We start from the raw sequence: 5,239 nt of genomic DNA, 5'->3' as shown, positions 1-5,239 counted from the left end.
TAATTTATAACTTCCTTTCACCTTATCTGTAATCATACTAATTAATAGTATTCCATCTACCTGGAAAGTGTTTGTGTCCTTCTTGTTGGGATGCAAAGAGAAGCCATATCTCCCAGTATGAAAGAAAACAGAGGGGATGAGAATAGTGGAGGAAGAAGCAACTAAGGAAGATACGGTGTGTCTTTCTCCCTGGCAGGCTCCAGCCTGCTTGAAGATAAAGCTAGAACCAGTAACAAAATATGTTCTGTGGTGTTTATCCTTCTTTGCAATAAAACTTAACAAGCATTTGCCCAAGTTGACCTTAAACAGTTTTACAGTTTCCATGCATTCCTGTTTTATTTTGTATCTTCTGATGTTTTTTTTTTCCCACTTCACAAACATAACGTCACAGACCAAGATCTCTTTGATAGCATCGTATTTTCCTTGTATTTCTCTTGCTTCTCCCAGCAGCAGGTGACATTGTCCATGTGTGCCAGCAGTGCTGGCAACAGCTCTTCTGACCCTCATCATCAGGGTAGTCGAGAAATAGAGTACTGAATATTGTGAAACCACTGCTTATTCTGGGAAAGCATCCATAGAAGTATCTGGGGAGCTGCCTTCCAGGCTGCTATGGCTCTATTGACACTGACACAGGCTACTGCTGATAGCAGCTTACACTGCCACAGTGAATCCTGGTTCATGGCAGGTGACAGAGGAGCAGGAAGGCTGAAGGCTGGCTGACACAAGCCTTGCCTCACAGGACAACCTGCGGCAATGACTGTGCCTTGTTGCAGAGAAGGACAAAAATGCTGGGTGAAGGTCGTTGGAGGCCAAAGGAAGGTGTGTCTGTGTGTCACAGAAGCCTGACCCATAGGGTGAGGTTGTCCTTGAAGCACTCCAGAGGGAAGGCTGAGTGCTGAGTGAGGCCTCATACTCACTCCTGCAGACAGAGAGTTGGCACATCAAAATCTCCAGGTGATCTGAACTCAGTTCGTCCTGAGTCCCATGCAGACATCTGAGCTCCCAGCTGGCGAGCACCATGGCAGCAAGCAGCTTACAAACCAGGAACCTCTGCAAGCCATGGCCTCCATTCTCCACCACCATCTACCCTCTGCCACTGGTTTTATCATCCTAGCCACTTCCTTGTGCATGAAAACTGGTTCTACTCTACTGCTTCGCTTCCCATTTCAGGTACCAAAGTGCAGGTAAGTATCCAGGCTCCCCCACAGCTCTTCCCAGTGACTGAAATGAAAATTGAGATTTCTTTTTCCTTTTACAGTCCCCGTGTCTTTGTAATGCTTGGGAATCATATTTCGAGAGCGATACGTATCATGGCGCTGATGGTTATTTACATGCATTGCCTAGTTAGTTTTATTTGCATTTGAATTTGTGGGCTAATTACATAGACACACGCACACAGACAGAAACCACTCTGGCCCATTCCCAAAGATAAAGTAACCTAAAGCATGTATTACCAGCATGCTCAAAGGCTTGGTCTTCCATTTATCTGGTTGATCTTTAAAATAAAATGGTTTAATGTACCTTCAAATGAAAATACAGAACCACTGTAACATGGGTTTCTATGCCAAAGGCAATCAAAGCATAACACATCAGAGTCTTTCTCAGAATGTGTCATGGAATCTTAGGGTGTCCATCAGAAGTTTCTCCAACCACAGTTCTCCTTCTACATGGACACTGGCACACCATGGGGCATTTCTCATCCTGCCACAGTCCTGGCATTCTTGCCTACTCAATGCAAAGATAGTTGTGTGTAAGCAGTGATGCTTCATAGAATGCCTGAGAAGCCCCAGGAGGAAAGTCATCCACATGGGGTGCACTTCATAGTGGGAACATCTGCCAAGAACTTCCCCATCTACAGCTATCCGAACCAACTCATTTTTCCTTTCCTGCTTTGTCCTTCCTATACAGTCAAAATGCCCCATCAAGCTTGTGAGCCTGACTGAAGAATCAAAAAACACTTCTATAAATTGCACATTGAGGGCAAAATGTTCTTGGGCATATCCTTGAAAGAAATATTGTAGTGTGGCTCATGTGAGCCCTATTAATGGGAATACTTAGAGGGGGAGCTGACGGCAGGGAGCAAACAGGGAGCATAGGGTGCATGGGTTTCTTTGTGTTTTACAAATAACCTGTTCAGCAGAAACTATTCACAGGATTTTTGGAAGCTTAGGAACCTTGTTTAAGGGAGTTTTTAGAAGTTTTCTTTCTTCTCCTTGTAAGAGAGAAATGGTCAGGGGAGAAACTCTGCTCTCCTCTGCTGTGTCAGGTCAGTTGGAGCCAGTGAATTGAGGTAATCCTTCTGCTTATAAGTTCTATCATGGTATGATTAAGCATTTTTCTTGTTAAACTGTGACAAGAAATATGATTAATTTTAATATTTGATAGCATCACAGCTAAAGCTATTATGGATGTCTTCAAAAGATGGAAATTGAAATGATGAAAAATAAATTAAAAAGAAGACTAATTAATTTTTTTAAAGCAAAAACTCTGATATTTTTATTAAATAATAATGATCAAGCTCTGAAGAAGCAAATAATAATTTGGAGTGTCTGGTTCTGCAGGGACATTTGTGCCCCCTGTTGTATTAGGACCTGGCATCCAAAATTGCCAATACTTTTGCAAATAATCCCCTTGTTATACATACACCTGCATATATATCCACATATATATAATAGCTGAGAAGAAGCTTAAGACACAACAGTATAAAGGAAAAAAAATCCCTGCTTTCAGAGCTCAGAGTTTCATGGTCACTGGAAGCAGAGAGGAACCTGTTCAAAACATGGATGTATACTAGTCATACATTGGCGTACTTTGATCATAGTGAAGGTTGAGTATATGTACATATGAAATATTTCTTTCACTTTATAAAACTACTGAAGACCACGAGAGGTATGTTATGTTTGAAAATGGGTGGTGTTTGAGGGTTGGAACTAGATAATCTTTGAGGTCCTTTCCAACCTAAGCCTTCCTATGATTCTGTGATAAAACTGAAAACAAGGTATACAGATATTAGATACTATTTATGATAATCAGTGTTTGTTCAGTATTGTAATAAAGCAAGAGAGCAAGTAGAGAGTGACTGTTTTTTAAATAGTTGCAAACTTTCAGCCAGAATCTTTAAAAGATGTACAGTTAAATCCTTACCTTTATAACGTATTTTCTGGGGAATTTCCTCAGACCTCCGTACGCACATTTTTGGCACTTTCAGTCACCTTAGTAAGATATGGGAACTGATATGTGTCAATGTGGATGACTTTAAGAAAAGCATTCTTGAAAAGTTATACTATGAGCTTGTTTTGAGATCTGTGACCGCACAATGAACTGCTCGGGAAAAGGGTACAGTGTATGCTGATGAAACCATCTCTGTGATGTCTATGTTGAAGAACATTCACTTGTGGTGAATTTAAGCTCAGAATCATCCTTATGGAGGATGAGGATCTGGATTTAGGAATACTTAGAAAAATACTGGAAAAAAAGTCCTCTCAAAGTTTAATTTTGTAGGATGCCATATTTTAACCTGAGTAAGTTCAATATCTCACATCAAGGTGAACGGAATGTGCTTTATCCCCGATATTAGCAAGTGTCAGGACAACTCAATCTCCAGACAGTGCTGGGACCCTCTGAAAGCATTTTTGTGGTCAGGGTTTGCTTCTACATTTAAAATTAGCTTCAAAGCATTTTTCCCCCTTTTCTGAAAAACCCGGGCTTTAGGTTCATAAATAAGTAAAAGAAGGCAAAGTAAAGGAGACTAGATCTTAGCACTTCCCAAAGCAAAGGAGATTAAGAAGTTTTAAAAAACTGCTTCATGAGCCACAGATTCATGGCCTTCCCTTGATCTGCATGTGCACGAGAATGAAAAATGGCATACTAGCTGGAAAGATCTTTTAGACTGCGAGATTCTTTTAACATCCTAAGCCTTCTTGAGAAGGCAGACTCCAACTTTCCCCTTCTGAGTCAGGCTTAATGTACTATTGGCACTTAATGATCAGTACTGGGGACTCTGGGGACTCTGGACCTACGTTTTCATCTTTCAGTGGTCATTACCATTTATCTGTGTGAATTTCACACTTCCCAGCCATGAAACCTGAGATTTGTATAAATAATAATGGAAAGGCTTCAAATTCTACCCCTCCACTTTCTCTGCCATGCACTAATGTAAACAGGCACAACTGTTATTACACAGTTTCGAGCAATTACATGATAAAAATGTTCATCTGGAAATGGCAGTGATATATGCAATGTGATTTGAGCCTGGGGACTGCAATACCAGGATGGATAATTTACAATGTTAAAAAAATAATAAAAAAGAAACTAGAGAAGTGTTGCTCTTTTGTGATAGCACAAAAGCTCTTTAAAAAGATGGCCTGTAATTCCAGTGGCAGGCAAGGACTGAAGATTGAACCAAAATAAAAGCCCATCTGAATGTCAAGACTCCCTTTCCTCAGAGGTGTTTTTGTCTCTCTCAGGACACCTGAGAGAATAATCCTGCTGCCTATTTATTGCAGCCATTTCTTTAGGACAGCCCGAAAAGCTGCCCTGCAAAGGCTTTATATCCAAACTAAGCAGAGGGTCTGGAAGGGAAAGGGCTGGAAGAAACTTGGAAGGCCAACTCAACATGTTCATGTGGTCCTTGAGAGATTTGTCTCAGTGGTTTGCAAGATTTATAGTACTGGGTGTTTCAATAGTTTTCCAAACAGCAAACCTCAGTGCTTCACTGTCTGCCCGTATTGTTAGGAAGGTATTTCCTGAAATACCTAGCCTGTGTCTCCCTCGGTACAATTAAAGAGTGTGCTGCTTCTTGCACTGCAGAAATACAGGTTAGGTGTTTCTCTTCTTTTACATACTTGAAGATGGTTCTTCCTTGGTGTTGCTAGCACAATTCTTTTGATGTTGCCCCAGTCCCTCCTCAATGGACACCTCAGATCATTCATCCTGAGGATGCCTCCCAGAACTCCTCCCTTCCCTGATACTAAGTAGTCAAGCTTAAGTGCATCCTTGCAGGTGGACTAGTGCTTTGTAGATGACAGCAGATGCAAAGCTATGCTCCCATGTGAGTACACCCAATATGAAGTCTGACTTACAGAATTACTAACTCAGCCATTATAATACTAGTCTCCTTTTCCAAAGCACTGCTCCCTAACCAGTTTTTCTCCATGTTGTACTTGTGTATTTGATATATCTTGTCCCTTCCCTTCCCTTCCCTTCCCTTCCCCCTTCTCCCTTCTCCCTTTTTCCTTTT

This window comes from Meleagris gallopavo, chromosome 6, assembly GCF_000146605.3.
Source record: "Meleagris gallopavo isolate NT-WF06-2002-E0010 breed Aviagen turkey brand Nicholas breeding stock chromosome 6, Turkey_5.1, whole genome shotgun sequence".
Lineage (NCBI taxonomy): Eukaryota > Metazoa > Chordata > Aves > Galliformes > Phasianidae > Meleagris > Meleagris gallopavo.
The sequence above is the reverse complement of the archived record's forward strand: the minus strand, read 5'-3'. Positions refer to the sequence as shown.